At 42.9% G+C, this 23,541-nt stretch overlaps 1 long non-coding RNA gene across 2 annotated transcripts; it reads left to right on the forward strand.

The window, feature by feature from the left end:
• Positions 1-6,727: 6,727 nt before the first annotated feature.
• LOC147999287 (uncharacterized) lies at positions 6,728-11,506 on the forward strand. 2 transcript variants are annotated; one of them, XR_015643913.1, is made up of 3 exons: positions 6,728-7,085; positions 7,929-8,088; positions 9,330-11,506. It is a non-coding gene; the product is annotated as an uncharacterized LOC147999287 (long non-coding RNA). The 2 variants fall into 2 exon arrangements; XR_015643914.1 differs by having other exon boundaries at positions 6,728-6,901; positions 9,110-11,506.
• Positions 11,507-23,541: the final 12,035 nt, after the last annotated feature.

A 23,541-nucleotide genomic window follows, 5' to 3' on the forward strand; every position in this document is an offset into this window, starting at 1 on the left:
TCCTCATGTGAGTAGAGACCCATGGCAAGGGATACTGTGTCCTACCTTAGGACCCAGAGGCAGAATCTACCCCAGGAGTCTGTGGGTCACCTTGTCTTAAATTCTTCCAGGGTCAAGAATAGCATTGGTCATCTCAGCAGAATCAGCTTGCACAGCCCACATCAGGCCCATGGCTTCCCTTTACAGAGAAGGATGTGGGTCTAAGTGACAGTCAGTGAGACTGAGGGGACCCTGATACTCATTTGCTTTGAGCTGTGGTTTCTTCACCTGTAAAGTGGAGGTGTTTCTGCTGAATTGGGTTGTTGTGGAGATTAACAGAACATACAACCTGCTCAGTGTCTGCCTGGCATGGACCCTGCTGGTTAAATGGAAGCGCTCGATGGTGATGCATTTAAAAGTAGAATCTCGAGCCCCATAGTGTTAGATGTCAGGCGACATACAGGGGTTGTAAGGGTTTTGTGATTCCAAGAGAGCCTTGAATTAAAACCAAAGGATCTTGTTTTAAATTAAAAAAAAAATAATCAAGTATAAAGTGCCAATATGAAATAATCATAAACAGAAATGAGCTAATTCCTGGAAGTCATTTAGTTTTACATTCTCTGCTTCTATTTTCAAGGCATCTAGAGTAGCACTGTACGAGATCCTAAAGCCTTCTCTTATGGTGCTACCCATTCTTTCCTGTCTCCTTGAGGACTTCTCAGGTGACTTAAGAAAACCTGATTTCCTTTCAGATTGTCCCCAGCTGCTGTGATCTCTCTGTCCATGGGCATTGCCAAAAGCTGCAGAGCCAATGTGTTGTTTCACAACACAAAATTTCCAGACATCAATTTCACCAATGAAGTCTCAGGAATCAGATGCCGAATTCAAGTAAAGCTCCCAACTGTCCTTCCTAATTCACTGTTCCCCCAGAAGAAGAGCATTGTAGCTCCCTCTGCACGCTTTCTTAAAAATCCTTCAACTCAAAGACTTTCCATTGCCCTAGTTATCTTCATTTCCTATCAAGTTGTGCCTTGATCTGCTCTAGACCTAAGTGCCCTTTAGCTTTGCAGTAAAGGTGTGAGGTAGGTGAGCTGAACAGTAATAAAGTCCATGTTCACAGTAAACAAAGAGCTCTTGCATTAAATGTCTGTGCCCTGTCGATGCTATATCACACAATAGTGTTTCATTAAATAATACATTAAGGGAGATCACAGTGTGATCAAATATTTTGTAACATAACTTAGTAATGTTCTCTCTATTACATAAGTCAAGTACTATCCTGTGTATTCTGGTCTTTTTCTCTCATGTCTGTGTTCATCACCATGGGAATCCCAAGGAACATCAATCCTGGGCTTTTGAAACTGTTGCATACAGCCAATTGGGGACCAAAACTACCCAGGAGACTACTGATACTTGACGCACATAAAGTCACCTCCCTATTTTCATATACTTTATGGCAAGAACTCACCATTGCTGACCAGGTCTCATTATCCAACGTGCTCCTAAATGGAAGAGTTGGGGTCAAGGAGGTCATTAACAAAGCACAAAACACCCATCTCAGATAAATATGTATGCTTTTTTGAATTCAAACATCCATGGATGTCAGGACACAATTAAAAGTCCAAACATAAGGATAAGAGACATAGAAGAGAATTGAGATTTCCAGTTCATAGGTCCAGTAAACATCTTCAGCAAATCATAGCAGAAAACTTCCATAAGGTAAAGAAATAAAAGGCCATAAAGGTACAGCAAGCCTACAGAACGCAAATTAATTTAACCAGAAAAATTTCCTCCATTCACATAATAATTAAAACACTAAATGCACACATAAAAGAAAGAATATTATACGGGGTAAGGTATAAATATCCAGTAACAAATGAATTCAGACCTATCTGATTTACACCAGACTGCTCAACGGAGACTCAAAAAGCCAAAAATCCTGGACAGATGTAATGCAGACCCAGGTTCTTATACCCAGCATAATTCGCAATCACCACGAATGGAGAAACCAAGACATTTTATGACAAATCCAAATTTAAACAATATTTTTTCTCTAAGAAAGCATAACCGAGGACAATAGGAGGAAAACTCCAAGAAAATGAGCTAAACTATACCCAAGAACAAAACCAAGAAATTAATCACCTCACAATAATTTAAAAAAAAAGAGAGAGAGAAGCACACAAACATAATTTCCCCAAAACCAGAAAAAGAGGAGAAAGCAGCAACTATTGGTCTTTAATATCTAACCAGACCCTCTGTTACCAACCCCCCAGCTCTTAGGGACAAAACTGCCAGCCAAAGTGTATACAAGGATGGGTCTATGGTTCTAGGTAACTGTGTAGAAGAGGAGTGACTTAAGTGGAATCCATGTGGTGGGAGGCCATTGACTACCCTGAGGCCTGTTGCCCCACCAAAAGGAGATCCTAGAGGTGTGAGGTGGGAATGGGTATGTGTGGGTGGGGGAACACTGTCATATAGGCAAAGCTGAGCAGAAATGGGATGTAAGATTTGATGAGGGGAGTCTGGAAAGCGGGAAAACATTTGAAATATAAATAAATAAAATAACCAATTAATAAAAAAATAGCTGAAAATAAAATAGAAAGTGAAAAGGTAAAAGAAAACTGACACCAAAACAAAACTAAAGAAATCCCTGTAGTGTATTGGTCTAATTCTGCTTGTATTTAATGCTAATTTGTGGAACTCAAGACTGGTTAACCCCAAAGAAGCTGACCCTGCTCCCAGTCAACTGTGATTATGAAGAAGCCAACAGCCAACAGCTGCACAGCAGAGAGATGGGGGAGGTGAGCTTTGAGGGCTTTGCTAGAGAGGATCATGAGGAGGGAAGAAGGAAGAAGAAGCTGCCAAAGAATAAAGGAAGAACGTGTGTGATGGAGAAGAGAGAGGAAGAGGACAGCAGCCATGGTTAAGGGAGAGGAGAGCATGGTCCTGAGGGCTGTCCAAGGGGAACAAAGAGCAGCCAAGATGCTACACAGTCAGTAAGAGTTGAGCGTTATTGTTTGGAAAGTAGATCTGATACCATGGAGGGCAGGCAGCTGCCCAGCTACTGTGCTGATTAGGGCATAGTATACATAAATTTAACACAATGTGTATAACCAGTAAGACAGCGCTGTAGAGGATCCTAAAAGGATTACTTTAGTTTGAAGGGAAGGATAAAATGCCAGAGGAAACAAGAAATAATTTAATAAAACTATGACAGTCAATCAAAAGAAGCCAATAAAAACCACAAAAATTAACAAAATGACAAAATTTAATACATAGTTTTAAATAATCGGGGGCTGGGGATTTAGCTCAGTGGTAGAGTGCTTACTTAGGAAGCACAAGGCCCTGGGTTCGGTCCCCAGCTCCGAAAAAAAGAACCAAAAAAAAAATAATATTTGCATGTCACTAAACTCAATTCCCCAGTAAACAGACATACATTTAGCCAGAAACAGGATCACCATCATGAGAGATGTAGAGGATATACTAGGGAAACAGACTAAGACACAGGTCCCTATAGCAATTCTATGCAGTTTCTCTATCAATAAAAACCAGCAAGTTCTAGAGGTAAATGTCTGTGTTAGTGCTGACCTACACCACCAGACATATATTTTCTTTCAAGTAAATAACAAAATAATGGGGCTTACAATGTAATCAAATATCCTGAAACATGAGTTTGCAGTGTTCCCTACACTTTTTAAATCAAGTCTGACTGCCATTTTGTTTGTTTCCAATCCTGTCTGAGTGCATCATCAAGGGAATCCCAAGGGAAATCAGAAATGGGTTCTTGAAGCTGTTGCACAGGGCCAGTATAGACCTAAATACCACAGAGGAAACCTTGACTCTTATCACAAGGTACCATTCACCATCCCTCTTGTCACATAATTTATGGCAAGATGTCACCTCTCCTGACCTTAGCTTCTTCTCCTAAATGATGCTGAAGGGAAGATTTGGTGTCAAGGGGTCTGGATTCAAACCACACCAACACTGAATTCATGTAAATAGGTGTAGTTCATTGAATGCACACACCAATACAGTTCAACCAGAGCAACAGCTCACAACTGTGTACTGGACATTGCTATGGCCCAGCTCATTGCAAGACCCACATGGGCTCATGCACAAGTGCTGGAAATGCTGCTGTCTATGGCCCTGACTCAGGCCATTTTACACATAATTGTTCTTATTTTCCTGGATTCTAATGGGTCCTACGTGAAACTCATAGTTGGGGAACTTGTTAAGATTAACAAATCTCATAACATACAGAACATAACAGGGTATGTGACCAGCACCACACAGTTCAATGTCAGATTTTTTTGTTTTTCTTATTTGTTTCTTGGCATCCATGATGTGGAGGCATATTACAGAACAATAGGAAAGAGCTGGCTGCTGTGTAACAAATTTGCTGCTATTAAGGTAGGTACGGGGGCAAGATCTCAGCAGTAGCCCTTAAGATGGGAAGGAGATGATGTGTTTGATAACTGAAAGGAACTGCCTCAGCTGTGTTTCTCTGCCTGCTCAGTGCCCAGTCAACATCACTCTGTCCCTGAAGAGGAACTCAAGGTCTGCCCCCTGCTGCCTGTGAGCCAGGACTAGGCACAGAAAGGCAAGGCCACAGCACTGGTTTCCAATCCCTCAGTAATGCTGGATTTCCAATAATGTACTTGTATACACAAATACAGTGCGGTAAGATACAATAGATACTAATCATTTCTCATATAGGGCAGCAGTTGATTGACTACAACTAATTCTATTTAAGAAAAGAGAAAGAAACCTGGCTCTTGTGGAAATATACAAAGAAATATCTATGGTGGTGGGGAATGAATTCTGCCATGGACTGAACTCAGAAAAGAGGGGTTGGGAGAGGGATGCATGGTTAAATAGCCCACCAGGTTCACATTGTGTCAACTTGATTTAATCTAAGGACAAAGAAGTGGAGTTTCTCTGATCGCTTTCTTCTAATCCCTTTAAAGCATCACTGGGGTTTGAACTCAGAACTTCACACTTCTTGATGGGGCAACAATACTCAAGGAAGCTTGAGACTGTCATAGGCACAGTATTATGCTACATATACAGAGTAGAAAATACTAAGATGTTCAGATGGTGGTATCCATTTGTATGCACTCTTAATGTGGACCTAAGGAAAGAGAGAGATCAAGGTCCTTAGAATAGAAAGATCAGTTCCAGTTTTTTTTTCTACCATTCCAAACTGAACGGCTGGTAGGGAGAGAATGGTGGATAATCGAGAATTAGTAGATGATGCTTTGAATGAAGTGTGGGTTTCTGTGCTGGTTTTAGACAGGATCTCAAGTATCACATGTTGCCCTCTCCCTGGCTGGCCAGGTTCACTCTGAGCTCAGATGAACCTCCTTCCACTTTCCAATACATAGGCTTACAAGAGTGGCCTCCAAGGACTGTGAGGACAGCATTAGCCTTTGACAGTTGAGGTGTGTAACCCACAACTATAGTTTTAGCCACGTTTTCCCATATCTACCAGCTATTTCAGATTGTTGCTGTTAGATGCCTGACAATCAAGGACGCAGAAAAATACCGTGATAGAGAGCAAGGACATGGTGATCACATCCTTGCCTCTTCTGTATGTTCTGGATGAGGTTTGTTAAAATTCCAATATTGCAAAAATCTTTATATATGGCCCATCACATTAAGGGTCACTGTGCACTGTTCTATCTAAAATGGCCTAATCAGAACTGACTACCATATAACACTTCCTGCAATCTTCATATGAGAGAGAAGCTTGAGCTTTTTGTTTTGACTTTTTCTCTTCTCTTTCTTTCTTATTTTTTGCTATATAAGTTGCTATATGAATTTGCCCCCAAAATTTGAACTACGGAAGTGATCTATCAGTGTTAATGTGTGCATTCTATAAAGTATTCATTATTTACTATGATAGATGGTTTTGTGTTTGGTGGGGTGGCCATTTCCCAGTGTACAGGTGCTGGGACCTTGCTCTATCCACTTAATGGATAAGCACCATTTAGCCGTTTATGTGCATCCCCTATATCTCTTGACTATTTTATTTTTCTGATAAAAGCACATGATGTATCTTACTCAGGCCTGTGAGCAGTGCTCCTTTGGCAACATTGGTAAAGAGAAGAGAACCCCACAAGCAGCATGAGGTTCCCTTCAATCGTGGTCCCAATATTGCACTTTCCTCTGCCAACTGGTCTCCACACTTTTCCTAGCACCATAAAGACTTCAACTCTTTCTCCTAAGGAATATTCTGGCAATTGTCGATTGCTAAGCACATGACTTCATGAGTGTTCCCCTAATACACACCCATGTTGTAAACTACCATCCGGACTATTTCTTGATGTGATTTAAAGCACCTGTACATAATGAGACAAGAGAACTTTTGACTGCATATTCAAGCTGGTGTGAAATCTCAGGGAGTTTTAATGGCTAACATTGGTGAATGAGGACGATTTGAGTTAGGATGAGACATTTTGGGGCAAGATATGGAAGGAAACATTCATTTAGATGCATAGGGATTACTAAGGGTTTTATAATCAAGCCTTGAGGAAAATTTGGCTTTGGAAGCAGGAGATGCTCAGTGGCTCTGCCCCAGGAAAGTCTCCTGGAAAGGGCACCTCAGCTTATGCTCAGTACAGGGAGAACATTAGCAGGGAGGGAAAGTCTGCTCCCCATGACATCAGCTGTCCCTTCTTGGACATTCTATTGTCTCCTAGAGAGTTCTGGCATCCTCTGTGATGTCACCAGTGTTGTAGTGACAACCAGTGCCCTAGTTTCTCTCAGTCTGAGTCTGGCAGTTACAAGCTAAGACATGTTTTCCCATCTTCGCAAGCGTTTTGGGAGGGGGAATGTCGATTCTGGAGAGACTAGAGTGAAGGAGTCTGGCCTTTGTCTCAAAGTAATGATGGACAAAGACAGCACTTCTGGGGATTGTTTAGTAAGTTCTGGGCAGTATATTTTGAGCTTCCTGTCAGGGTGGCTGCAGGCTTAAGGTGACCTTTCTAGCCATGGGCCACAACAACTGGAGCATCTGAAAAGGAATTGAATTTCCATGAATATTACAATTTCTTAAAATCAAGGATTTCAGAATTTTAGTTTCCCATCCCCACTGGGAGGATATGGTAAGGCTAATGCTATTATACTGTGAACTCCTGGCCTTTATTTTTCAGTTCATTTGTTATGTTACATTGATATAAAAACACCATCAGGAGTCATGGAGAGTCCACCTTTTCTGAGTTTAGACAGGGCAGTAATGTATTTCACTATCATTGCTTCTTTAAATACAGTGGATATCTGACAGTAGGAACAGGGGGAGAATTGTGCTCCAGGCAATAACCTTATGTTCTTAGACCTTCTCTGATTTCTTCTAATTGCAGGGTCATCCTTAGCTTTATATATTAGAGGTTGTGTGTTACAAACATTTTTCTAAAATACCAAAACTATTTGGAACGTGTAGACCAAGATTCAGCCTGTAACCCATTGGCACTTCCGGGGTTTGGTATTTCAAATAGGGGAATTGATAAGTGTGTTGACCATGTCCTCCCTGGAAATGCGTTTTAAATCCAAAGATATTGGCCTAGAATATCAGGGTAGGACATCTGAGTGTCTCCAATCACTCAAGTCTTGTGGATGGTGAATTTATCATCTGAGTTCTGAAACCACAGGGGTGAGGGTCCTGAACCAGCTGTACCCTGTTCAGCTGATAATATCCAGGAGAAGCCATCTTTGTGGTACATGTAAGCACGTGATGTCCGGCATAGGGAACACCTGGCTGCTTACAACTCTTGGTCTCTATAGAGTAGTGGGAGAACTGAGATCCACTGAGGAGGTCTCTTAAGCATAGACCAATCCCCTAGCAGTGACACTGGGTTCCAGGCTTGTTCTCCTGTTTAGGCCTCACTGTGGTCTATGTACACTCTATGCATTCTCCCCATGCAGGTTCACTTGTGTTCTTCTACCTACAGACGCTGGGAGAGAAACATCATCCCCTGGAACTGAGCTAAGCAAGAAGCAGGCCAAGAAGTAAAATAAGAGGTGGATTTAAGAGCTGCAGCTCATTACAGAGGAGCGAAACGACCTGAGAGATCGCCTGATGTTTGTGACAGAGAGATCCATGAAGAACAGGTATGAATCGCTCCAAACGCTCTTGTTCCATTCCTGGGTGTTCAATGTCACCTTCATCTTATCCTTTTAAGGTTTTGGGTTCTAGAAAGCTGTGTCTCTGTAACGACCCATTTTTAAACCTCACCTCCCATATAGAGGAGATTCAGAACCTGACCCTTCCTGAGGAGCGAGATGGAAAATGTACTCATCTGCTTCCATTTATTGAAAAGCAGAACTTGTGGTCTGAATGAAGAATTCGGGGATAAAGTCAGGGAGAGTGAGTGTCTAGTGTGCATTTGCAAAGCCCTTGACAGATGGTGGCTTTGCAAGATTGTAATTGCAGTGAGTTTATGGTGAGTCTCTGTACGTGCTAGGCAGGGGACTGAGTGCTGGAAGATCCAGGCAGCAGCCTGAGGGGCCTGGTCCCAAACTGTTCATCTCAATGCTTGACTAGAAGGTCTCAGGCTCAGGCCTGTTTGTTATTGTCTGTGTGTCTTGCCCTCTGAGACAGCAATGGTGCATGCAATTTCTCCTGGTTGTCACAGTGCTGTCTGTTTCCATATTTCTCTTTCTCTTTCTCTGACTCTGTTTACATTTCTCTTATTTGTGGCTGTGTCTCAGTCTGTGTATGTTCATGTGCACACATCCAAATGCATATGTACAACATTTATATGTTTATATTTCCCTCCAAATTTGAGTCTACGTGTCTATGTCTTGGCCTGAGTATTTACCCATGCTACACTTTCATGGAGGTGTGAGTGCTTTGTTCTGGGAGCCCCACTGTCAACAGCACAATTATTTGACTGTGTGGTCACATTTGTCTGTAAAGTTGTATCCATTGGGCAGATTATTATTTTGTGGCCAGATGTGATCTCTACTCCATAATTATGTGTAATGCCTGTCTCTACACTATTAGTTATTCAGAATGAATAATTCTTGTTGTCAAAGCAGGAAAAATCAAATCACATTTTCTGGGTGTGTAGGGGAGTGCCCGGAAGAGCTGTGGCTGAGGCTTTTGATAACATAACTGTCTTGGCTCCAGGTCCAGTCTTCTGTATTGAACAATGGGAGCCAGGAAACCCTCCATCTGGATGCTGAGCTTCCGGTGTCCTGGCCCCAGAATAACGTTTCTGAAGCTGAAGAAGATCCCAATATATAGAATTCAGAAGGTGTCCTTCCAGGGCTGGGGTAGTACAGGACCCACCCTGAGTTCATATATTCCTAAATGCTGATGTTCATTGGATTCTATCATTTGGGGCCAGGCCACACTTCAGGCCAAATCCATATTATGAAGACCTGGAGAGAATGGAGGAGGCGGTCATGTCAATTCTGCACAACTTAGAGATGGAGAACACTGAGATCCATGAGAACAGCCATAAGCTGAAGAAGGAGATTACCTTCTCTACGTAAGTCCTGGTCAGAAAGGCTATCACCTGTGGAATGGCCATTTCTGATTTCTTTGTTCTGGATTGGACGGTCTTCAGCTATGAGTCTATCTCTTGTGCTGTTTACACATCAGTGTGCCAGGGTCATTAGGACTCAGCTTTCAGTTCCACAAAAGAGTGTGCCTCATCCCAGGATTGTCTAGGCATCTTCATAAGGCTCTAGATAGAACAGCACTGATTGAAGTCAGCAGAAGGTTATTAGGCTGAACGGGGCCTCTGGTGTCATACCAGGTTTTACAAGACTCAGTGTGTGGACCACATGGTTAGAATGACCTTCTCTTGGTTCTACTGACCTCCTTTGAGGGTGTTTGCCCACTCCTAATTGATGTTGCCCCCGTGCATTGGGCTTTCATGGATAGTTGTAGACCCATGTTCTTTTTGAGAGATTTGGACCCTATTGATGCTTGGGCCATCAAAAAAATTTCTTCTTCCCTGAATTGGCTGTTTCCTGTTTCTGCAGCAGCCTTATATGTATCAAGATGTATTCTACGTCTTCATGGGTATATGGGTTCTAGGGTTGTTAGTGGAACTTGGAAGTAGGAATGGGAGAAAGGGGCAGCAAGATCTTACTATGCAGAATGTATTTCCAGTAACCTGCTCAGCCGCTCCAGATGGAGAACACATGTATGAAGAACTTCGTCACATCTATGCAGGAGAGCAAGGTGGTACAGATTGATTGTGCACTGATACAGAAATATTTGATTGAATTGAACAAGAATGATAAATATGAATAGGAGATGACCAGAAACCGCCAGACCCCAGCAATATCTGGTAGGAATAAGCAGCTGTGTGAGCTTAACAATATCTGATACCATTTTCCAATTTCATACATCTTTGCTTTCCCCTACAATCTTTCTAATTTACACTCCCAACGAGCCAACCATGGCCTGTAATGGAATTGTTCATTGCTCTGTCTATGTACAAGTATTCTGGGAAGTTAACCACTTTTCAGAAACTGAACTATTGGCAAGTATATTTTGCTTCTCTTTTTGAAGCTGCAGTCCACAAATGGTGACAGATGAATAACATATCATATTATGGCATGACTGTGTGATATGCTATGTAGAGTTTTGAACAAGGTCTTGGTCCTGTGACAAATGACATTTTGTGGTCATGTGACCTCCTAGGTAGGAAGCACCTTTGTGGGATAAGAACCAATTGCAAATGTTGAATTCATCCTTGTCATTGACTTTTATCTTGGTGACATATGGACATCTCCTTTCTTCCTGCAACCCAATGAGGTCTCTTCCCATTGCCCTGTTCTTGGTTTGCACTGGTATAAGTCTGGGTCCCAGATTGGCAGCCCACATCACTGTGAGGCTTGCTGGAGATTTTCCCTGCCCGCAGAGTTAACAACAATGATATTAGTTAAAAGGTCCAGGTCGACTGTCCAATAGAACTGAGGTGGTAGAAGGCAGCATTCTGACAGCTGGCTAGCATTTCCCCACCAAATCAGTGTCTGAAAAACTGCCTTCCTCTCCCAGGTCTCAGAAAGTGCAAGACTGCTGGAATTGGACACGGACCAGGAAGAGGACTCCTGAAGAATAAGTTGCTTTCTCAGGAGTCCCCTGCTGACAAACATCCTGACTATTAACAACATGTTTTGGATGAATATTCTTCCTCATAGTTAATTTGTCATTGCTTAGAGACCCTAAATTTATATATCACTAAGCCAGCCTGACTGATTGAGGTCTTACTCACTTTCCTCTTTAGAAATCACCACTTGAGAGACAACTTGGGGGACCGCCTTTCATTATGTATGCTAGAGGAGAAAGAGCAATACATCTGTGCTTCTAAATGTTTGTTAAGAATATGATGTTTAGAAATATTTTGTTATGATTTTCATTGAAGTTTTCTATTTGTTGTTTCATAGTTATATGCTCTTGTTATTATTTTTCATTTTTAAAATACTTTTAAATATTTATATTAATTCATTTTAATCCTGTTTTGTTGTAAATTGTATTTCTTATCAATAAAAATTGATTTTAATCTCTTGACTCTTAAGACCATCATACTTATTCAAGGGTTCTTTCTGCTCCTGTGGACTTAGAACTGACAGCTGGAGATGGATCTCTGCATGTTCCAGGGAGCCTTGGCTAAATAGTGAATTCAAAGCCAGCAAGGGGTACCCAGTGTGAAGTGTCTTCTGTGTGGATAATGTGGCTGTCTCTCAGATGCACACTTTACTATGTAATCACTGCCATACTTTACCCATACTGTCATGTGTTCTGCTCACCTTAACATATAACAGTCTGCAGCTCACATTCATTGTTGACCCTGTGCCCCACATATTGAGTAATATACACTCATTGCTGTACAGCTACAGAAAAATTGACAACATTCTCAAAGGAATACAGAAGTCATCCTAATGGAGAACCATGTGCTTCAGCTTTTCTTGCAATACAGCATCGATATTTACCCCAGAGATTATGACCTTCAATGTCATGCTGGGAAACAGGTTTTGACAGATGCTCTTGTCCTTGACCAGAAGTATGCTGTGTTTTTATTGATGTAGATTAGACTTAGTTTTATCATTTATGTCAATGGGTCTTTTTTTCTACAGTCTGTCTGTGGCCTGTCCTGGGTGAATTTCCCTCATAGTCCAAAGGAAGGAATCCCATTCCCCGTTGTATATTATTGTTAGGGACCACGTGGTTCCTCTGAGAGAACAGCCGATGCTCTAACCTGTGAGTCGTCACCACAGCTTCTTCAGGTGGCTTTTGTCTTTCCAGGGCATGTGCTATATTAGGTGGACAGGATCACCTCCAATTAAATGGAGAGATCTCAGGAGATGTGTATTCACAGGAAACTTACTGAGCTGTGCCTGCTCAATGTGCTAGGTTGTCAGGCATCCCTACAGGGCTCTGGTGTTCCCACTGCTCATTGTGGGTCAGGATCATCCTCCAGCATCACTTAGTGTCCATATTAGAGCAGATCTTTCACCTATTATCAATGAGGACCATGTATATTATTCACATCTGATAAAATACAGAATAGAAACTAACTTGCTGTAGGCCAGCTTGGCATAATGAATTCTTTTGATTGTTAGCAAGAAACTTATCTTTATCTAAGCAGTTTAGGGAGGAACCTCAAGGGCATCCATAGTGAATGCAGCCTACAGCTGTGAACACAGGTTTCTTTTGGAGAGCAGGCCTGTGCAAGCCCAGAACCGAGGTGGGACAGTTCAAGCTACCCTTTTTCCATGACCAATCTCGGATCACATTAAGACAGTATTTCTTCCAGGTGATGGATTTCCAATTTATGGAATTGAACTAACTTACTGAGAGTGGAGGTGACTCAGAGAGTTAATGTACAGAAGGAATAATCCAGAATGTCCACAAAAGCTTGCTGTCACCCCAGGGCTTTTAAAAGCTCAGCACCTAGAGAACTAATGTAGTCTTTGGTTATTCTCAAGCTTAGGTCTTCTACTCATTATAAGCTGACCATGACACAAAAAGAGTCATCTGTGTCACAATAGAAACTAGTTGTCACTAGATTAACACCACACTATCATATCACTACCGTGTTTGAGGTTCTCAGTTACTATCTAAGAACCTGGAGGTGGCCTGGGTCTTGCTACACATACCCATAATTTATGTCCACATTGTCAGCTGAGAGTCTTCATACAGCCTGCTCTGTAATTTTGTAGAAGATTAATAGTGTTCTAGTGAGCACAATGTGATTAGGAAATCAGGGGATCCCAGGAGCCTCTCTGACTTCTAGCCCTCCATGCACTGTCAGATGCAGCCAGAGGACAAGGGGCTGTCGGTTCCAGGACTCTCCACATCCCTGCTGGGGTGCCATGCCCAGCCTGGAGAGTGAGGGTCGGTCCTGCTGTCCCCAGTCCCTCATGCCCAGAGCCTATCCACTGGCTGGCTGGGCTTGGCTTTCCTGTGCCTGGCCCTCCTTTGCCCATCCCTGCCCTGCCTTGACCTGTCCTGTTGACTCTCACTACTTAGGCCAAAGAATTTGAGATTTGGGCTCCCTGGCCCTGCACTCAGAGCCTCTGGGAAGCAAGGAGACCCAAAGGGACAGACCCCAGGCCTGGCCCTGGACTCCTGCATCTCCCCCTACCCAGAGGTGTATTCCACAGTTCTCCACTCCAAGTTTAGTTTCAGGGACCCCAGCAGGTGGCGTTCTTTGCTGAGCCTCACATGTGAGCCTGGGATAGTGGTGGGATGTAAAGTGCTGGAAGTCTTTCAGAAAATTCAGGCTTTTCTCAAACTCTCTGACCATCCAGTGCCCTCCCTGGTTCACCCACCCTGTGGAAGGTGGGAATCCACTTTTCAATGTCCTGTGTGACTTTCCCTGCAGACTGGGCTCTCCTGCAGGAGATGCTTTCACATGCTTCTTTAAAAGCACCTGTTCCTCAGACTTAGATCAGCTGTGAAAACAGGCTTCTTCAAGTCAGTGTGCGAGCTCCCCCTCCCAGCTCAGAGCTGCAAAACCATAGGATCCTCCATCCCCAGTGCTGGATGGGTCCCCCAAAGGACTTAGAGCAAAGTGCCCCTTCTGAGAAGTGACCTTAGAACAGAAAGTCCAGAAGTGACAGTCAACCCCCAAGTGCTTCTTCCAGGAGAAAGTACCCAGCTGTCCCTTTGAAACAGTGGTGGCTCCCACATGACCCAGTTCTGTGATTGGAGAAGATTTTCTGGTATTTAGTTGCCCAGTCACAGTGGGGATACATTCTTGATCCATGCTCATTCCTACAAGAAAAGGTCCTCCTCCCCACCCAGGCCTTGAGTTGAACCCAGGTACTTAAAGATCAACGGACCAGAGAGAACAGAATGCAGTCCAGGGGAGAGGAGAGGCCAGAATGATCTTAAAGCAGAGAAAAGCCCCATATCGGCCATCTAACAACTTTAGGGTTTGTGCATATTGTGTACTTCAGAACCTTAAGGTCACATTTTCTGATAACACTGTTAGGAGAAGCAGAAGTCTACTGTGGGTGGGATTGTCCCAAGCAGGGAGGGGATCTGACTCTGCAGGCCTGGCCACCCTCTGTGTTCTCCTTAAAATAACTGTTGGTCAGCTGTCAATCTGAAGTGAGAATTGTTTTTTGTCAACTCAAACGGATGACATTTCAAGTCTCACACACTATGTGACTTTACACACAGGGGACTTGAACTTACTTCTAGAGAAGTGACTATGGGCCGTCAGAGGGAAACCATTCTTGACTTTAGCATTCTGTCTGTATAACAGTCTACAGGGACTGGCTTCCTGGACAGACATGTTCAAGCAGACTCACATTGTTATGGGGAAAACATGAGGCAAGAAATGTCCTGGGGACAGTGATTTCAGATTGTGCCTTTAGCCAGGAATCTCTGTTGTCCTTAAGGCCTGCTAAAACATGTAACTAGTTCAGGGCATCTCTGGTCTGACAACTGTTCCGGGTTCTCCTGAGAAGAAGGCCTTACTTTAAAAGTATTTCACAGAGCAATGTTTCTCAACCTGTGGGTCGAGACCCCTTCCCAGGCCCTTTTTTTTCTGATACTTTGCCTATCAGATATGTTGCATATTATGACTTACAAGAACAGCAATATTAGTTACAAAGTCGCAATGAAATAATTTTATGGTGGGGGTGACCACAGCATGAAGAGCTGTATTAAAGCGTTTCATCATTAGGAGTGATTTGAGCCACTGCCATAGAAGCTGACACATGGGAGCACACTCCTCAGATGAGTAGAGACCCATGGCAAGGGATACCGTGTCACACCCTAGAACCCAGAGGCAGAATCTATCCCAGGAGTCTGTGGGTCACCTTGTCTTAAATTCTCCCAGGGTCAAGAATAGCATTGATCATCTCAGCAGAGTCAGCTTTCACAGCCACATCAGGCCCATGTCTTCCCTTACAGAGAAGGATGTGGGTCTGAGTGACAGACAGTGAGACTGAGGGGACCCTGAATCTCATTTGCTTTGAGCTGTGGTTTCTTCACCTGTAAAATGGACGTGTTTCTGCTGAATTGGGTTGTTGTGGAGATTAACAGAACATACAACCTGCTCAGTGTCTGCCTGGCATGGACACCTGCTGGTTAAATGGAAGTTGTCCATGGTGATGCATTTAAAAGAAGAATCTCTAGCCCCATAGTGTTAGATCCCGGGTTGTGGGGAGCAGGTGTGGCGGCAATCCCAAGATGGCGCCCGGGACTGCTGCCAAGTCTTATGACTAGCACCTGAGTTCCTCATACATCCAAAAGTAAGCCACGCCCATCGTGAGAGCTGCGCAGGCGCACCATGACACAAGATCAGGCCATTTGGCATGGACCTATGAACTGAGACTATGTAGACTGGACTGATGGGGTGTGGTTACTGGTTTTTTAGTAGGGAGTGTCCTTGGGGGTAGGAGATTGCTGCTTGCATGCAGAAAGAAAGGTTCCTGAATAAACTGCTTTGAGAAGAACTTCGTGGTGTCTCTCCTATCTGCAGGACGGAGACGGAGACGACACCGGTGCCATACAGGTATTGTAAGCATTTTGTGACTCTACGACCACCTCAGATTAAACCCGAAGGCTCTTGTTTTAAATTAAAAAAAAAAAAAGAATCAAGTATAAATTACTAATATGAAAAAATCATAGTCAGAATTGAGGTAATTCCTGTGAAGACATGTAGTTTTTCATTCTTTTCTCCTTGAGGACTTCTCAAGTGTCTTTCCAAAATGTGATGGCCACACAAATGGTTCCCAGTGGGTGTGATCTCTCTGTCCATGGGCCTGCCCAAAAGCTGCAGAGCCAATGTGTTGTTTTACAACACAAAATTCCAGACATTAAGTTTACCAATGAAGCTCAGGAATCAGATGCTGAAGTCAAGTAAAGCTCCCAACTATCCTTCCTAATTCACTGACCTCTCAGAAGAAGAGCATTCTTGTTCCCTCTGCACACTTTCTTAAAAATCCTTCAATTCAAAGACTTTCCATTGCACTAGTCATCTTCATTTCCTTTCAAGACATGCCTTGATCTCCTCTGGACCTAAGTGCACGTTTTACCTTTGCAATGAAGGTGTGTAGTAGGTGAGTCATATGGTAATAAAGTCCATGTTTGCAGTAAACAAACAACTTTTTCTTTAAATGTCTGTGCCATGGCAATGCTATACCACACACTAGTTTTTCACTAAATAATACATTCATAGAGATCACCGTGTGATCTAATATTTTGTAACATAACTTAGTAATGTTCTCTCTATTATAGAAATCAAGTTCTTTCATGTGTATTCTGGTCTTTTTCTGTCATGTCTGAGTACATCATCATGGGAATCCCAAGGAACATCAAATCTGGGCTTTTGAAACTGTTGCATGTGGCCAACTGGGAATCAAAACCACCCAAGAGACTACTGATACTTGACACACATCAATTCCACTCCCTATTTCATATAGTTTATGGGAAGAGGTCACCATTGCTGACCATGTCTCATTATCCAACGTGCTACTAAATAGAACAGTTGGGGTAAAGGAGGTCACCCACAAAGCACAAAACACCCATCTCAGATAAACATGTATGGTTCATTGAATCTAAACATCAATGAATTTCAGGACACAATTAAATGTCGAAACCTAAGGATAATAGATAGTGAAGAGAATTAAGATTTCTAGTTCATAGGTCCAGTAAACACCTTCAACAAATCATAGCAGAAAACTTCCATAAGGTAAAGAAAGAAAAGACCATAAAGGTACAACAAGCTTACAGAACATCAAATTAATTATACCAGAAAGAATTCCTCCATTCACACAATAATTAAAACACTAAATGCACAGATCAAAGAAAGAACATTAAAAGGGGTAAGGTATTGAAGAGCTAAATTTCAAAAAGTCAGTCACAAACAAAGTGCTGACATGCCTGAGAGAATTTGAGATAGGGTACACCGACCCGGCTATCAGCCCCCAAGGACACTGGCCATCTGGAGCCACCCCCTCCCCTTCCTTCACTCCCTGAGGATGAGTCATCCCCCTGCTGAGTGAGATGAGTCACCCTACCCACATTGCTGAGATGCTAGATTACACGTATTCTCTGCTGATGTAACTCCGCACTAAAAGTAACTGTGCACCATTTGAATCAGCCAATCATGTGTAACAGCGCGAAATCCCCTGGCTTTCCCTATATAAACCCCTGCCTTTAGAGGCTCGAGGTCGGCTCCGTGAGATACGTGTCGGCCCGAGATCTTGTTAATAAAGCTATCTCTTGTTGTTACATCAAGATCGGCTATGCGTGTTTCCTGGGGCAAGCCATAAGGAGACTGGAGCGAGAGTCTCCCCAAATTTGGGGTTCTTTCAGTATAAACATCCAGTAACAAAAAAAATTCAGACATATATGAATTACACCAGACTTCTCAACAGAGACTCTAAAGGTCAGAAAATCTTGGGCAGATGCAATGCAGACCCAGGCTCCTATATCCAGCATAATCCTCAATCTCCATAAATGGAGAAACCAAGATATTTCTTGTCAAAACAAATTTAATGAATAATTTTTTTTTTCCGGAGCGGAGGACCGAGCCCAGGGCCTTGAGCTTGCCAGGTAAGCGTTCTACCACTGAGCTCAACCCCAACCCTACAAAACCAAATATAAACAATACTTTTCTCTAAGAAAGCACAAAAGAGGATAATAGAAGGAAAACTCCAAGACAATAAACTAAACTATACCCAAGAAAAACCAAGAAATTAATCATCTCTCAATAATTTCAAAAAAGAGAAGCACACAAACATAATTTCACCTATAACCAGAAAAAGAAGAGAATGCAGCAATCATTGGCTTTAATATCTGACCAGATCCTCTTTCCCTAATCCCCAAGCTTCTAGGGGCCAAACTGCCAGCCAAAGTGTATGCAAGGATGCTCTATGGTTCAAGGTGAGGCCTATTGCCCCACCAAAGGCAGATCCTAGAGGTGTGAGGTGGGGATGGATATGTGTGGGTGCAGGAGCACTGTCACATAGGCAAAGCTGAGCAGAAATGGAATGTAAGGTTTGATGAAGGGAGTGTGGAAAGTAGGACAATATTTGAAATGTAAATAAATAAAATAACTAATTAATAAAAAATAGCCAAAAATAAAATAACAAGTAAAAAGGTAAATGAAAATTAAACCAAACCAAACAAACAAACAAACAAAAACTCCTGTAGTGCATTGGCCTAATGCTGCTTGTATTTTAATGCTAATTTGTAGAACTCAAGACTGGTTAACCCCAAATAACTGACCCTGCTCCCAGTTAACTGTGATTATAAAGAAGCCAACAGCCAACAGCTGCACAGCAGAGAGATGGGGGAGGTGAGCTTTGAGGGCTTTGCTAGAGAGGATCATGAGGAGGGAAGGAGGAGGAAGAAGCTGCCATAGAATAAAGGAAGAACATGTGTGATGGAGAGGAGAGAGGAAGAGGACAGCAGCCATGGTTAAGGGAGAGGAGAGCCTGGTCCTGAGGGCTGTCCAAGGGGAACAAAAACAGTCAAGATGCTACACAGTCAGTAAGAGCAGCTCTCAGGCGAGCAGAGATCAGCAGAGACCCCAGACCAACAAGCTACTCAAGCATAACTCTATCCAAACTCCCTCTCAATATCCTGTGTCCTCCATGGGCCTGGCCTCAGCATGTGTCCTGCGTCAGCACATGTGTCTGTCTCAGCTGACATCACTCTGCCCATCAGCCCGAGTTCAAGGAAACAGCGAGAAACCACACAGCCCACCAGAAGGGTTTTTGCTGTGGTTCTATGAAGTCCCAACAAATGCAGCTCAACTACAGAATGCAAGGCAGACCAATGCATGTGTGTCCTTAGTGCAGAACCCTTCATCACATGTCCTTTCACATGTGTGCTTTAGCAGAACATCCTTTTACCTGCATCTGCCTCAGTGAAACATTCCTTCACACATCTGCCTTAGCCTTTCACCTGTGTCCACATCAGGGAACCACTCCTTCAGGTGTAGAATTTCTCAAGATTAGCAAACTGCATACAGAACATTCAGAACAAAACAAGGTGTGTGGTCAGCATGTCCTTGAGCCAAGTCCCTTCTCCTCGTCAGTGACAGCAGACTTGTTACAGCAACAATATGAAATGGCTGGCAGGCATGGAAAAAAATGTCAAAGGTATTCTGGGGGATGTCACACCGTACCAGCCAGCAGGTCAACTGAATTTTTAAGTTTTGATGTTACAAGTGAATATACTTGACCTTCAAAAACTGAGAGAGCCCATTATAATATGAACTATATAAACTAGGCCAAGACCGCCTCTAGGGCAAAGGCCCTTAGCCTGTGGGTCGTGACCCACACAGGGTCTCCTATCAGATAGTTTACACTACAATAAAGATTCATTACAGTAGCAAATTTACAGTTGTGAAGTAGCGACAAAATAATTTGTAGTTGGGGTCACCACAGCTTGAGGAACTGTTCTAAAGGGTTGAGGCCATAGGAAGGTTGAGAAACACTGCTCTAGGAAATTATGTTTTCTTTCTCTTTCATATTTTTCAGACAGAATCTCAAATTGTAGCTGAGGTTGGCTTGGCTTGGAACACGTGTGTAGTTCATGCTGGCATCAGACTTATGGCAATTCTCCTGCTTCAGCCTCCTACTCAGGAGCCTACCAGGGTGAGATCCCAACCACGGGTAACGTGATTGCTGTTCTTGGTTGTCAACTTGAGTGTACCTGGAATTAACTAATGCCAAATGGCTTGACGCCCTGTGAGGGGGATATCTCTCTCTCTCTCTCTCTCTCTCTCTCTCTCTCTCTCTCTCTCTCTCTCTCTCTCTCTCTCTCTCTCCTTCCGTCTTTCTTTTTTCGTCTCTTCAACCCCCTCCTCTTGGTCCTCCTCCTCTTCTTTGTTCTTTTTGAGACAGGGTTTCCCTGTGTAGCTCTGGCTGTCCTGGAATTCATTTTGTAGACCAGGCTGGCCTTGAACTCAGAGATCCACCTGCCTCTACCTCCTGGATGCTGAGGCTAAAGGCATAAGCACCATTGGATTTTTTTTCTTAATTAAATTTTCTGAAGCAAGAAGACCGACTTGTAATCCAAATCTTGGAGATCAGAAGATAAATCTTTAATTCAGATCTTTTGAGATGGAAAGGCCCACCTCTAATCTGGACCACACCTTCTTTTTTCTTTTTATTTTTTTCATCTTTATTAACTTGAGTATTTCTTATTTACATTTCGATTGTTATTCCCCTTCCTGATTACCAGGCCAACATCTGTCAACCCTTTCCCCTCCCCTTCTATTTGGGTGTTCCCCTCCCCATCCTTCCCCGATAAGCGCCCTCCCCCCAACAATCATGTTCACTGGGGGTTCAGTCTTTGCAGGACCAAGGGTTTCCCCTTCTGCTGGTGCTCTTACTAGGCTATTCATTGCTATGTATGCAGTTGGAGTCCAGGGTCAGTCCATGTATAGTCTTTGGGTAGTGGCTTTGGTTGGAATTGTTGTTCATATGGGGTCTTAACCCCCTTCAAGCTCTTCCAGTCCTTTCTCTGATTACTTCAACGGGGCCCCGTTCTCAGTTCAGTGGTTTAATGATGGCATTCAGCTACGTATTTGCCGTATTCTGGCTGTGTCTCTCAGGAGAGATCTACATCCAGTTCCTGTCGTCTTGCACTTCTTTGCTTCATCCATCCTATCTAATATCTGTATAGGTATGGGCCACATGTGGGGCAGGCTCTGAATGGCTGTTCCTTCTGCCTCTGTTCTAAACTTTGCCTCCCTATTCCCGGCCAAGGGTATTCTTATTCCCCTTTTAAAGAAGGAGTGAAGCATCTGCATTTTGGTCATCCTTCTTGATTTTCATGTGTTCTGTGCATCTAGGGTAATTCAAGCATTTGGGCTAATATCCACTTATCAATGAGTGCATACCATGTGTGTTTTTCTGTGATTGGGTTACCTCACTCAGGATGATATTTTCCAGTTCCATCCATTTGCCTATGAATTTCATAAAGTCATTGTTTTTGATAGCTGAATAATATTCCATTGTGTAGATGTACCACATTTTCTGTATCCATTCCTCTGTTGAAGGGCATCTGGGTTCTTTCCAGCTTCTGGCTAAATAAGGCTGCTATGAACATAGTGGAGCATGTGTCTTTGTTATATGTTGGGGCATCTTTTGGGTATATGCCCAAGAGAGGTATAGCTGGATCCTCAGGTAGTTCAATGTCCAATTTTCTGAGGAATCTCCAGACTGATTTCCAGAATGGTTGTACCAGTATGCAATCCCACCAACAATGGAGGAGTGTTCCTCTTTCTCTACATCCTGGCCAGCATTTGCTGTCACCTGAGTTTTTGATCTTAGCCATTCTGACTGGTGTGAGGTGAAATCTAAGTGTTGTTTTGATTTGCATTTCCCTTGTGACTAAAGATGTTGAGCATTTCTTTCGGTGTTTCTCAGCCATTCGGCATTCCTCAGCTGTGAATTCTTTGTTTAGCTCTGAGCCCCATTTTTTAAATAGTGTTATTTGTCTCCCTGTGGTCTAACTTCTTGAGTTCTTTGTATATTTTGGATATAAGCCCTCTATCTGTTGTAGGATTGGTAAAGATCTTCACCCAATCCGTTGGTTGTTGTTTGGACCACACCTTCTGCTGGCAGCTCATATCAAGGACATGGAAGAAGGAAGTTTGCTATATTAATTTGCCTACTTCTTCAGGATTCCTGCATGTACTGAAGAGCAGCTGAAATATCCAGCCTTATGGGGTCCAGGAGTTGCCCCATAAACCAGACAAACTGTGACCTCACTTAGAGAGGGATGGTTTTTTGAATGCCCACCCTAAGACTGATCATCAGAGACGTAGCTGAGAATTTGTCAGGCTAGGACCCTGAGCATTTTTCTATATCAGTTTATAAAGCCTAAAACTGTGAGCTCATAGGCAGGTGCTGGAAGCGCTGTCTGGTTGTCAGCCCTGACTCAAGCCATTTTAGACAACAAAGGTTCATACTGACTTTTTATCTGTTTAAAGATTTATTTATTTATATATAAGTACACTGAAGCTGTCTGCAGACACACCAGAAGAGGGCATCAGGTCTCATTACAGATGCCTGTGAGCCACCATGTGGTTGCTGGGATTTGAACTCAGGACCTCTGGAAGAGAAGTCAGTGCTCTTAACCATGGAGTCATGTCTGCAGCCCTCATATGGACCTTTAATTTTATTGGTCCTATATGAAGCTTATAATTATGAAATTTAAGATTAAGAATATTAATAAAAAATAATGCTTATGCCAATATTACTCTGGGACTGGTATACCAACTCCATTCAGGCTGTGTAAGGTCATCTCTTTTCCTCCTATTTAATTTTATAATTTGTCATTTCAGGGTATGGTAAACTCTTTCAACAAAAGCTTGTCCTTGTGGATGGTATTCTATACCAGTAATATGTACAATATGATATCATTGACAAAATGGTTTTTTTTTTTTTGCTCTGATTGGTATTTTTATTTCTCCTTTACAAGTTCCACATAATAGAAAAAGGCTTTTTGATAACATTGTTATCTTTGCTGGAAATGATCATATAATCATTTTAAACAGCACAAATGTGCACATACAGGACTGAGGTTTCTGCAGCCTGTAAACACCTCTGTGGGTTTAACAAGGAAAAAAAGCAATTAACTGACAATTCAACTGTAACTCTTAGAAAAACACCGGTTTCCTTACCAAGCACGAGTGTCCTGTACAGGGACCTATCATCCCAGATGGCAATGAGTTCAAGCCTAGGGCAGCCAGGAGCAGTTCCCCACACCAGCTCAGAAGACCCTCCCCACCCAGCACTTCTTCCAAGTGCTCCTTAATCTCATCACTGGTGACAGCAGTCACCCCAAAAGAGGACAGAGTTGCAGACACAGTAGTTGTGGTTCCAGAGTGTTGTGTGCGGCATTTCACATCCAGCGTCTCAGGAACGTGTCCATGCAAGCATGCGTACCATTCTTTAGACTGCTCCCCTCATTTCTCGAGTGAGGGGACCAGGCCTTCCTAATTCACTTTAGGTGCCTGGAATAACAAAGTATTTCACCAGAAGGGGTGTAAGCAGTGCTATCTGATAAGAATAGGAAGAAGGAAAAAGCAGATATCTTAAAGAAAACGTGTGTTCTAC

Source organism: Rattus norvegicus, chromosome 19 (assembly GCF_021556685.1).
Source record: "Rattus norvegicus strain SHRSP/BbbUtx chromosome 19, alternate assembly SHRSP_T2T, whole genome shotgun sequence".
NCBI classification, from domain to species: domain Eukaryota; kingdom Metazoa; phylum Chordata; class Mammalia; order Rodentia; family Muridae; genus Rattus; species Rattus norvegicus.